The sequence below is a fragment of the Sapajus apella genome, unplaced genomic scaffold (genome assembly GCF_009761245.1).
Source record: "Sapajus apella isolate SASKATOON/1434 unplaced genomic scaffold, GSC_monkey_1.0 scaffold130, whole genome shotgun sequence".
Lineage (NCBI taxonomy): Eukaryota > Metazoa > Chordata > Mammalia > Primates > Cebidae > Sapajus > Sapajus apella.
In genome coordinates, this window is record NW_022437070.1 from 1,589,586 (window position 1) to 1,602,687 (window position 13,102).

Here is a 13,102-nt window from a genome sequence, read left to right on the forward strand (position 1 = left end):
CGTGTGAAGAGGTTGCTGGGGTGGGGATGGGGAGGTGTGCAAACTGGCAGGGCCTTTGGGCCCCATTAAGCGCTGGGGAACCACGGGAGGGGTTTGAGCAGGAGGTGGGGAGAGGTTTGTGTTTTAGGTCGGCGGGGTGCAGGGTGCAAGGCTGGAGCAGGAGGAGGCCGAGGCAGGAACCTGGGAGAGCGGACTAAGGCCGGCCCGCCGCAGGGTGGTGGGGTTGGCCTGCAGTGGGCGCAGGGGTTTGCAGGAGCCTGATTTGAGCTGTGCAGGTGACTGGCGGGCTGAGGTTGTGTGCGTGTGTTTGTGTCTCTGTGTGCATCTGCGGGTGAGCACATTCGAGTGTATATGTCTGTGCGTCTTTATTTGGCTTTGTAGAGAGGAGGGCAGGAGGAAGGAGGGAAGAGGATGAAGGCAGATTTTCACCCCCATTTCCCAGATAGAGAAACCGAGGCTCAGAGAGGCAAGGAAGGGAGCTGGAACCCAGGTTTGTTTTACTCTAGGGCCCCCTCCGATAATTGGCCTCCCCGGCCCCAGGGGAGGGACGGAATGATCCTCCTTCGAGAGTGAGGCTGAGGCATCCCGGGGTCCAGCCCCTTCCTCTCCCCTTTCCTCCCCCAGCCCACCTCCCCACCGCGAGGTATACCTGGGTCCGGACCTTCCCATTTGTCCAAGAGGCCGAACGTGTCTTGGCTCCTCGGCCTGCTTAAGCGAGGAGAGGAGCGATCCACAGGCTCCGGGGAATATGGCCACATCCTAGAACTGCCGGGAGGGAACGGGGGGCCACAGACGACGACCCTTCCTGTCGCCCCCCCCAACCTACGACTCCAGAAGGGGCGAGGAGTCAGCGCGACGTGCTGTGCCCGCTATTTCCACCAGAGGGCGCGCCAGGACCGCAGTTTAAAATCGTGCGCGCCACCGCGCTTCCCTAGCGCTCGAGTGCTCAGGGCACAGGTCCAGTGCCTTAAAGGGACAGCGCTCCCTGGTCTGTGGACGCCAGGCTGGGGAAAGGGAGCTTTCCTGCAAGACAACGGTTCCCAAAGTGAGGTCCAGGACCAGCTGCGTCTCCTAGAGACTAGATACAGATTCTCGAGCCCACCCCAGACCTACAGAACCCCGTTTGGGGTGGGGCCCAGCAAGCTGCGTTTTCAAAGGACCCCCAGGTACCTGCGATGCGGGACCAGTTTGAGAACCACGGCTGTGGGGTCTGATGGTCTCTAGGACCCCTAGGGTCGCGGTTGTCAGCCCGGCTGCCCATTGCTTGGAATCACCCGGGAAGCTTTAGGCCCTGTTGCTACCCCAGCCGTGCCCTGCACCATTCAGAGATTCCGAGAGCGGTTCCCATGTGCAGGCTGGGCATAGGCTCTGGGTCATTCCAGGGGCAGCCAGGGTGGGGATCGCTGCCCTAGGGTCCCTGTCAGGGCTGAGGTGTGCAGTGAAGAGCTGGCAGTCCTGATACCTAGGCAGAAATAAGACGAGATGGCCTCACAGACACATCACACCCTCTTCAGTCCCTTGAGCAGTGCTGGGAGGAAAGCTCTGTGTGCATTTTCCATGAGGATGTGGAGGCACAGAGAGGTCAAGTAACCAGCCCAAGGTCACACAGCTTGCAAGGGGCGGCGCTGGGGGGTTCAGGCAGCTGGGCTCCAAACCCCTCCCCCCATCTCTAACCATTTCCTCTTCTCTTGTCACACCCTGTGAGTCTGGGAGGGGGACGCAGAAAGCTCCCTCGACCCCATCTCAGGGCAGCATCTCTCCCTGTCATGTCTAGTTCTGCAATCACCTGTGGCCTCTCACTTTTCTCTTTAGCGACAGTGAGGGGTGGCTGGACTGGTCCAGATGAAGGCTGATTTGGAGTCAAATCTCTAATTTGAAACCATACCCCAGAGGCATCCGCCGGCTGCCTCAGGGGGACTGGCTCTGCAGGCTCCATTTGAAACCCCTTTGGCTTAAAAATACTGAAGCCTCTATTGCCATCTCATCTTGAGTTACTCAAGGGCTCACACTGAAGATGCTGGAATGGAGTGCAGAACGTTACATTCACTCAAGAGGGAAACAGGCTCTGGTGGGAGACAGATTTGGCCGAAGTGTCGGGGATACTCAGAGGGGGTGGGAGGATCCAAACCTTGTGTGTGATTGACATGTGTGTCTCTGAGTGTATGTGTGTGTGTGTACACTTAGGGGTGTGTGTGTGAATTGTGTCTGAGTGCATATAGGTGTGTGTTCCTCCTTCGGCCATTAGGTGTGTGTGGGTGTCTCTGTCTATGTGAGTGAATGTGTGAGTGTGTGCATGAATAGGTGTATCTGCGCATAGTGTGTCTGTATTGATCTGTGTTTGTACGCAGGCTGATATGCATGTATGTGTCTAGGCTGATGAGTCTTGGGACACGGTGTTTAACATTGTGGGTTTGGGAGTTTGTGAACACTTTTTGGTTTTTTGTGTTTTTTGAGACAGAGTTTTGCTCTTGTTGCCCAGGCTGGAGTGCAATGGGGAGATCCCGGCTCACTCCAACCTCTGCCTCCTGGGTTCAAGCAATTCTCCTGCCTCAGCCTCCCAAGTAGCTGGGATTACAAGCACCCTCCACCATGCCTGGCTAATTTTTGTATTTTTAGTAGAGACAGGTTTCACTATGTTGGCCAGGCTGGTCTAGAACTTCTGACCTCAGGTGATCCACCCGCCTCAGCCTCCCAAAGTGCTGGGATTACAGGTGTGAGCCATCACACCAGACTCATGAACACTTTTCTATGTGCTGCTATGAGTCTGTGTATCTGTGACTTTGTGAATGTGTGTGTGTTTGTGGCATGCCTGCACGTGTGTGTTTGTGATGGGGGAGGGTCTCTGACTATAATGTGTCTGCATGTCTGTGTCTGCATGTGCATCTGTGAGTCCTTGTATGGGCCATAACTCGTGTGTGTGTGCATGTGTGTGTCACTGAGGGAGAGAGAACAGTCTACTCAGGGTGGCAGATATGAATGAAATCCACACAGCTCACGCTTTGAATCCGATTTGGTTCCATCATTCAGGGCCCTGCCCTACCTCCGCTGCCTTCCTTCCTACCCACGTCACCTGGTTCCAGAGCCAAGAGACAAGGAGATACACTCAGCTACCTTTGAATGAGGTTTTTGGAAAAGGCCATTGCATACCTCCTCCCTGAGCCCCTGACACAGGTCCTCTGTCCCGGCGTCTGAACCTCTCCTAATGTGTCTCACCATCTCTGCTTCTCCCATATCCTTCCACCTAGCAGGTCCCTGGCAAGGTGAGGCCTCCTTGGTCTATGGGAAGCAGTCCTCCCACCCCCAGACTGGCACCCAGAGCCTCCTCCACAGACAGCTCCAGATGTTTCCTGCTGTATTAGTCTGTTGTCGCACTCCTATAAAGAACTACCTGGGGGGCTGGCCAGGCACAGTGGCTCACGCCTGTAATCCCAGCACTTTGGGAGGACGAGGCAGGCAGATCACAAGGTCAGGAGTTTGAGACCAGCCTGGCCAATATGGTGAAACCCCGTGTTTAATAAAAATACAAAAATTAGCCAGGCATGGTGGCATGCACCTGTAGTCCCAGCTACTCAGGAGGCTGAGGCAGGAGAATCGCTTGAACCCAGGAGGTGGAGGTTGCAGTGAGCCGAGATCGTGCCTCTGCACTCCAGCCTAGGCAACAGAGCAAGACTTCATTTCAAGAAAAAAAAAAAAAAAAGAACTACTTGAGACTGGGTAATTTATAAAGAAGAAAGGTTTAATTGGCTCATGGCTCTGCAAGGCTCCATAGGAAAGCTGCTGGGGAGGCCTCGGGAAACTTACAATCATGGCAGAAGGCAAGGGGTAGCAGGTACGTCCTTTATGGGCTTAACAGGAGGAGGGCAGGCGTGAGCTTCCCGTTGTCTGTTCCCAGGGGAGCTGTGTGGCCAGTGCTTCTCTGTTCTTCACTGTAATACACTGTAACCATGAGCACAGCTGCTTTTCTGAGTTCTCTGAGTCTTGAGGGTCTTGGGCAGCCCCCTACACCATCTGCCGAGCACATGCCTGGTGGTGGGCACAGCTGGAATTCAAACATGTGTCTCTCTCTCTCTCTCTTTTTTTTTTTTTTTTTTTAAGATGGAGTCTTGCTCTGTCATCCAGGCTGGATTGCAGTGGGATGATCTCAGCTCACTGCAACCTCCGCCTCCCGGTTCAAGCGATTCTCCTGCCTCAGTCCCCTGAATAGCTGGAATTACAGACAGACGCGCACTACCACGCCCGGCTAATTTTTGTATTTTTTTTAGTGGAGACGGGGCTTCACCATGTTGGTCAGGCTGGTCTTGAACTCCTGACCTCATGATCCATCCGCCTCAGCCTCCCAAAGTGCTGGAATTACAGGCATGAGCCATTGTGCCCTGCCAGATCCCTGTCTCTTTATCCCTTGTTACTTCTAAGAGGAAAACGAAGGTAGGATTTCAGCTCTGGGCAGAGGAAGGAGGTGCAGTAGGGAAAGAAAACTGTATTCAGTCTTTGCTCCCTCGTTCCAGGATCGCGAAGAGGTGCTGTCGGAAAGCTTTCCATCTTACAGTTTTCACGGAGGACATTTTCCCCTTGTGTGCCCGTAGCCTGCTCTCTCCACAGAGAATCCCCTATTCCCTGAGATAATTCAAAATCACTTCTGCTTTTTAGAAAAGTCCCCCGGTTCATTAAAAAATGAAGAAGTGTCAAAGCATTTCAGTCACACCACTGAACAGTGGCATAATTCAATCAGTGACATTTAGCGAATGATGGCTTTCACATACACACAATGTAAAGTGACATAACTGCCGTGGTGCACCAGGTGACTGGCTTCATGAATGCGGAGGCTTTCTAGCATACCACAGGCTGCCACAGGCTCACGTCTGAAGCATCAGGGTGACTTCACTGCACTGGTGAGACAGCCCAGACCCTGCGAATGCCCACGGATAGGGGCCTGATCGAGAGAGCCGCGGTCCAGCCACACATGGGATCTTCTGCAGTCATGAAAGGGTGGGCTGGAGAGTTTCCGCTGGGACCTTTTGAGTGAACACAGTGAGAAGCAAGTTTATACGCGATGACCCCCTTTATTTGATAAGAAATGAAATGCTCCCAACAACCTCTGTAAGTATCTACATAGGTGTCTGCTTTAAGATTTATTATTATTAACTTGTTTTTGAGATGGAGTTTTGCTCTGTTGCCCAGGCTGGAGTGCAGTGGCATGATCTCAGCTCACTGCAACCTCCGCCTCCCGGGTTCAAGCAATTCTCCTGCCTCAGCCTCCTGAGTAGCTGGAATTACAGGTGTGCCCGCCAACACACCTGGCTAATTTTTGTATTTTTAGAAGAGATGGGGTTTCACCATGTTGGCCAGTCTGTTCTCGAACTCCTGACCTCAGGTGATCCGCCCATCTCAGCCTCTCAGTGTTGGGACGACAGGCGTGAGCCACCGTGCCCTGCTGTAGCTCTCCTCTTACTAGGACCCAGTCATTGGATCTACAGCTCATCCCAGTTCAGCATGACCTCATCCTCACTGAGGTTCTGAGCAGACGTGAACTTTGAGGGACACAATTCAACACAGCACAGCCCTGTTCTAAAAGCTGGGGGCACAGCAGGGAGCAGAACAGATAGAAAGTCCCCGCCCGCAGAGCTGATAGTCTGTTGAGAAGACACGGACAATAAACAAGGTAAAGAAATAAGCTATGTATTGTGTCAACCTGGAAAGAAAATACATCAGAGAAAAACATTTTAATAGCAGGAAGCCATTCAGGAGTCAGCACAAAGGATTCTAACCCGGGATGCAGAGCTATGGCAAGCCACAGACGAGTGGGAGGCTTTTCTTGGCCAAAAAGGGCAGCTCATTTAAGCTGCTTGAAAGCAGAGTTTATTGATTTCAGAGGCTCAAACCCAGAGTTGGCGTGATTGGTGGAGATGCGTTACTGGGTAGGCGTTCTTTATTTTCTTTATTCTTTTTTTTTTTTTTTTTTGAGATGGAGTCTTGCTCTGTTATCCAGGCTGGAGTGCAGTGGTGTGATCTCAGCTCACTGCAACCTCCACCTCCCAGGTCCAAGCAATTCTCCTGCCTCGGCCTCCCAAAGAGCTAGGATTACCGGGGCTCTCCGACATCCCCAGCTAATTTTGTGTGTGTATTTTTAGTAAAGATGGGGTTTCACCATGTTGGCCAGGCTGGTCTTGAACTCCTGATCTCAAGTGATCCACCTGCTTTGGCCTCCCAAAGTGCTGGGACTACAGAGTGAGCCACCGCGCCCAGCCACTTCCAGATATTTTTAATGCCTATAAAGTATACATGAATATATGCAATTTTTTCCTTACTTTCTACACAAATAGTAGCATTCTATGGATAATGATCCTTACTTTGCTTTTTTCACTTAACATTATAGCTTGGACATCTTCATCAGCACATTGAGACCTTCCTCATGCTTTTTTTGGTTAAATTGTGTAGTAGTACACTGTGTGAATGAACCATATTTGAAATCAGTCCCCTGTTATTGGACATTCAGGTTGTTCTCCATCTTTTTTTTGTATTTTCTTTCTTTTAGACACAGTTTCACTCTGTCACCCAGGCTGCAGTACGGTGGTGCGATCTCAGCTCACTGCCACCTCTGTCGCCCAGGCTCAAGCAATTCTCCTGCCTCAGCCTCCCAAGTAGCTGGAATTACAGGCATGTGCCACCACGCCCAGGTAAGGTTTTTTTTTTTTTTTTTTTGAGATGGTGTCTTGCTCTGTCACCCAGGCTGTAGTGCAGTGGCGCTACCTTGGCTCACAGCATCCTCCGCCACCTGGGTTCAAGCGATTCCCCTGCCTCAGCCTCCTAAGTAGCCAGGACTAGAGGTGTGTGCCACCACGCCCAGCTAATTTTTTTGTATTTTGGGGTTTCACCATGTTGGCCAGGATGGTCTCCATCTCCTGACCTTGTGATCCACCTGCCTCAGCCTCCCAAAGTGCTGGGATTACAGGTGTGAGCCAGCACGCCTGGCTAGGACACTCTGATTTTTATTAAGTACAAAGCAGGGGGCAGGGAAGGTAGGCTGAGGTCATGGTGGTCAGTGATAGGGTCAGGGAAATCATGTGCCTTGGAGATAGGGGGCCCACGACTTTCAAGTAGCCAAGGCAAGGAGAAAACCTAATGTGTCAGCACTCTTTGCATATTTGTTAGAAATATCAAGGATATAAAGATTATGCCACTATTATTCTTATCTTCTAAGAAAAAGACAAATCCGGTGCAGAAACAGGGCGTGAGAGCAGACATGGAACGTGACCACTGAAGCACAGCGTCACTAGACACAGTTAAGCCCCTGGATGCCCGTGGGTGTCCCTGACGGCCGTCAGGCCTTGCCACAAGAGCTTGGAGAAGCGGAGTTTAATCCAAACTTCCCCAGGAAGGAGATGTCTTGGCCATTTTGGACGTCTCCTTCCCTAGCTGGCTAAACAGCAGGCGCTTTCCCAGTGCTGGCACTGCCACACAGCCAAGGCACCCTCCAGCAGCCCTTATGCGGGCGTGACAGAGGGCTTAGAGCATCTTGCCTTAGGGTCACTTTGTTCACAATATCACCTCAGTTCCATGCTTCATAACCCGATAGTCATTAGTACAATTAAAGGTTATATTGGGTATATATCTTTATAAGTAACTATAAGATTATATAAATACAATATATGCAAAAAATGTACCTATATTTCTAATTCTTTTCTAAATCAATATTTATATGGGAACAGGGTGAGGCTTCAGACCCTTGCCACGGCACTTGCGGGGGTTCCCCCCCTCAACAGCAGGTGCCTGTAGTCCCAGCTACTCGGGAGGCTGAGGCAGGAGAATTGCTTGAACCAGGAGGTGGTGGATGCAGTGAGCTGGGATCGCGCCAGTGCACTCTAGCCTGGGTGGTAAAGCAACACTGTGCCGGAGAGGAGAGGAGAGGAGGGAGGAGAGGGGGGGAGAAAGAAAAAAAGAAAGAAAGAAAAAGAAAGAAAGAAAGAAAGAGAGAAGAGAAAAAAGAATGTCTGTATAAATGGTGCCGGGGGTTTAAAAAAAGCCAGTAGACTAAATAGGGTGAGATGGACGTGGAGCATTTTAATGGACCTTGCTCTAGTCAAGGGGACGGGGGAAAAGAGGAAAGATATCCAAATGATTAATTTTTCTTTTCAACCTCCAAGCTAAAAACCTTTCCCCAGAGTGAGTGGGTGGCTCTGAAAGATGGCCTCATTCCTACGGAAATCTTGTTTCAGTTGGAAAGAGATCTCGCTACTCCTGGACCAAACTTTCTGTTTCTAATTAGAATGACCCCTGGGTCCTTACGTCCTAAGTAGCCTATTTCATTTAGGGTTTAAATGTATGTGATTCTTTTTTTGTTTGTTTCTGAGACACAGTCTCGCTGTGTTGCTCAGGCTGGAGTGCAGTGGTGCGATCTTGGCTCACTGCAACCTCCGGGTTCTGGGTTCAAGCGTTTCTCCTGCCTCAGCCTCCCGAGTAGCTGGGATTACAGGGATGAGCCACCACGCCCAGCTGATTTTGTATTTTTGGTAGAGACAGGGTTTCGTCATGTTGGCCAGGCTGGTCTCGTAAATCTATGTGCTTCTTATTTCCTTTGTGTGACATCTTCCAAGCCCACAATATGATTTTCCCCATAACAAGAAAATATGATTTTTCCCATAACACAACGTAAACTGTTTATTACATTTATTAAATTTGGTTTACCAGTTGTCTTTCTCCTGTGTTACATCTTCAAGTAGATATTTATAACTTTTGCCAAACAGAAATTACATTTAGAATTCAAAAACTATGATGCATACCTTCTTTTTTTAAAAAAATAGACTCATTCATTCTCTCTTTTTTTTTTTCCCTTTGGCCAAGAATTTCAGACAAAAATCAGGCACTGTCACCAGAAGACTGCTGACCACGTGACGTCTGCCAGGCATCAGGAAGACGACCAGCCTCCCTAACGAATGAAAGAAACTTCACCTGACCGTGTTTGGTACATTTCGTTTGGGAGTCTTTTAAAAAATGGGTACTTGTACTACTGGGTTCAGGTTTTCAGCTGTGGAATATTCTAGAAAAAACAGCGATAACACTTATTTCACCGCTCTAACCCTGAATGTGTAGCTGTGTTTATTTAAAAAACATTTTTTTACCATTGTAGAACATGTAACATGCACCCAGAAACGTGCCCTAAACACAGACATATAATTTGGCAAATGATTACAGAGAAAGTGCCACGTTACTGTCATCGCATCTAGAAATCATCGTCCTCCCGGAAGCCCCTCATGTGCTCTGCCCATCCTAAAACCCCTCCCTGCCCCAGGGATATTATTTATCCCATTTTGAGAAGAACACTGCCTTGCTTTTCTTTAGATAACTATGCCTATTAACAAATTACGAATTTCTGAACACAGTAGATTTGATTACTTTTGAATCTTATTTGAATGCAGTTTTATTGGTGGATTGTTTTTGGGGGGTGTGTGTGTGTGTTTTAGAAAAAATACATTTAGAAAAGAAAGAAGACGTGGGGCCTCTCTGTTTCCTGGCCACAACTCCTCGCTTGGAATGTTGTTTCCTTACTGCAGAGTGGAGACAGCTGCCGGCGTTTTTTTCTGTCTGCAGGAAACTCAGCGCCTGCCGCTGTGGCTGTAACCCGAGCCCCAGCTCAGATGAGAACAGGTCTCTTCTCCCGCCAAATAATCCTAGGCTTTACTGGTTATTTCCAGAGAGGGAGAGAGAAAGAACTCAGAATGGCACAGGATAGAGTTGCTGTGTTTGTGGAATAAAAGCACTGGGTTTTATGTTCTTAATTTTTTTTCTTTTTTTTTTGAGACTTGGGAGATCCTCCTGCCTTAGCCTACCAAGTAGCTGGGACCACCGGCACACGCCGCCATGCCTGGCTAATTTTTGTATTTTTTTTTTTTTTTGGTAGCGATGGGGTTTCGCTGTGGTGCCCAGGCTGGTGTTGAACTTTTCTGCCTAAGGAATCCACTCACCTTGGCCTCCTAAAGTGCTGGGATTACAGGTGTGAGCCACCGTGTCCTGACAACACTGTGCCTTTTGAAAAGCATCGTATTTCCAACAAGTTAAGAAGTCACACCTGAATCCAAGCAACGTAGATGTCTGCAGGGCCCTTCCCAGCTCTTCATTTGAAATACCAGAAAATGGAAAACAACCTGCATAGCCATCCACAGGGGGACTAAGTAATTAACCTACGGCCGTGGTGGTCACACGTGATTGATCATGAGCCACGATAAGAAATACATTTTGCTATGATCTGGGAGACACACACACACACACACACACACACACACACACACACACGTGTATATATAATAGGAAAGCCGGGCACAGTGGCTCATGCCTATAATCCCAGCACTTTGGGAGGCTGAGGCGGGTGGATCACCTGAGGTTGGGAGTTGGAGAACTTCCTGGCCAACATGGTGAAACCCTGTCTCTACTAAAATACAAAAATTTGCTGGACATGATGACACGTGCCTGTAATCCTAGCTATTTGGGAGGCTGAGGCAGGAGAATTGCTTGAACCTGGGAGCTGGAGGTTGTAGGGAGCTTAGATCGTGCCATTGCACTCCAGCCTGGGGCACAAGAGCAAAACTCTGTCTCACAAAAGACAAAGGCCCAGCACAGTGGCTCACGCCTGTAATCCCAGCACTTTGGGAGGCTGAGGCGGGTGGATCACGAGGTTAGGAGTTTGAGATCAGCCTGGCCAACATGGTGAAACCCCGTCTCTACTAAAGATACAAAAAAAAAAAAAATAAATAAGCTAGGCGTGATGGCACGAGCCTATATCCTAGCTACTCAGGAGGCTGAGGGAGGAGAATTGCTTGAACCTGGGAGGCAGAGGTTGGAGTGAGCTGAGATCATGCCACTGCACTCCAGCCTGGGAGACAAGCGAGACTCTGTCTCAGAAGCACGAAGGAGCTCTCGCAGAACAAATTGGACAGAGCAAGCTAGGGTGAGTCACAGAACCACGAAGGTGGGTTGTTACAGCTGACTCAAGAGGAAACATCTAGGCGGGACCCCAGAGCCCCCTGGACTTTCTTTGGGTTCAGTGTTTATAGAAATGTTGTGGGTTCTCATTGAAAATACACAGCAGGACAAAATAAAAACCTAAAGGTGAAACAGCGGAAGAGGATGGAAGGAGAACCCTATACTGGAAGTGCAGAGATGGGTGGGAGGGTTGGGGCTGCAGGGATGCTTTGTCATGGAAACCACAGTGCCAAGTTGTTGCCTTGGAAACCACAGTACAGAGTGTTGTCATGGAAACCACTGTAATGATTCCTCTTAAGGGTCCTTCAACTATTTTTAAATCTGCTAGCAATCACCGTGGCTCTTTAATGAGCTAGCAAGCAGGCAGCTGATACCACTTCTCTCTCCCTCACACACACACACACACACACACACACACACACACACACACACACACATAGTGTCACATTTATAATATTTAGGCTGATGCAAAATTAATTGCAGTTTTTGCCATTGAAAGTGGCAAAACTATAGTCCCAGCTACTTGAGAGGCTGAGGCAGGAGAATTGCTTGAACCTGGGAGGCAGAGGTTACAGTGAGCCGAAATCATGCCACTGCACTCCAGCCTGGGAGACAGAGTGAGACTCTGTCTCAAAAAAAATAAAATAAAATAATGGCAAAAAAACAGCAATTACTTTTGCACCAACCTAATATATATTTACATATTCCTTTTTATATAAAAATAAAATTTTGCTGTCTTAAATATCTCAAGTATTTTGGAATGCATTTTCTGTGTGTGTGTGTGTGTGTGTGTGTGTGTGTGTGTGTGTGTGTGTACATACACACAATATTGTTTTATGTGCATTTATTTAAAATTCTTTTTGAGACCAGAACTTGCCTAGTCCCTCAGGCTGGAGTGTTGTGCCATGATGCTTGCTTACTGCAGCCTCGATCTCCCAGGCTCAAGTGATCCTCCCACCTCAGTCTCCCGAGCATCTGAGACTATAGGGATGTGCCACCATGCCTACCTAATTTTTATGTTTTTTAAGAGATGGAGTCTTGCTATGTTGCCCAGGCTGGTCTTGAACGCCTGGTCTCAAGCAATCCACCTGCCTTGGCTTCCCAAAATGCTGGGATTACAGGCATGAGCCACCACGCCAGGCCTATTTTAAATATTTTTATGGCTTAATTTTTATTTACAGTTATTCATTTTCTTCTTCTTACCCATTAAAACCACATAGGGCTGAGCATGGTGGCTTATGCCTGTAATCTCAGCACTTTGGGAGGCCAAGGTGGACGGATCACAAGGTCGGAAGTTCAAGACCAATCTGGCCAACGTGGTGAAACTGCATCTCTACTAAAAATACAAAAATTAGCTGGGCATGGTGGTGTGTGCCTGTAGTCTCAGCTACTCAGGAGGCTGAGGCAGAAGAATCATTTGAACCCAGGAGGGGGAGGTTGCGGTGAGCCGAGATTGCGCCATTGCCCTCCAGCCTGGGTGACAGGGCGACTCTTGGTCTCAAAAAAACATAAAACAAAATACATATTGCTTTCTTCACCCCCGTACTTCACTGAGGCAGTTTCATTCAAAAGCTTCATTTTTGCCTTTGATGCCTCTGCCTTCTGAACATTCTTAGATCCACTTGGGAAATCTCAGTTTCCGGGACCTCAGATGTTTCCCTTCTGCTTTTTCTGTGTTCTGTTATTTGTGATATAGTTGGTCAAATTCAAATATGATGCTGGCTGTGGAAAATTTTATTCCAAGCTGCATTTACCATTTCCAAACCTCACATTTTGAACTGTTACTATAAATAAAACCTTTCCGTTTATTTTTTAAATGGTGGCATAGGCCAGGCACAGTGGCTTATGCCTGTCGTCCCAGCACTTTGGAAGGCTGAGGACTGTTTGAGGCCGGGAGTAGAGGATCACCCTAGGTGACAGAGTGAGGCCTGTCTCTACTAAAAACTTAAAAAATTGACCAGGCGCAGTGGCTCACGCCTGTAATCCCAGCACTTTGGGAGGCTGAGGCGAGTGGATCACAAGGTCAAGAGATCGAGACCATCCTGGTCAACATGGTGAAACCCCGTCTCTACTAAAAATACAAAAAAGTAGCTGGGCATGGTGGCGCATGCCTGTAATCCCAGCTACT

General features: G+C 48.9%; 1 long non-coding RNA gene across 1 annotated transcript; it reads left to right on the top strand.

Moving 5' to 3' along the window:
- The first annotated feature begins 6,637 nt into the window (after positions 1–6,637).
- On the top strand, positions 6,638–9,080 carry LOC116539570. Its single transcript, XR_004264117.1, has 2 exons — positions 6,638–6,674; positions 8,839–9,080. It is a non-coding gene; the product is annotated as an uncharacterized LOC116539570 (long non-coding RNA).
- Positions 9,081–13,102: the final 4,022 nt, after the last annotated feature.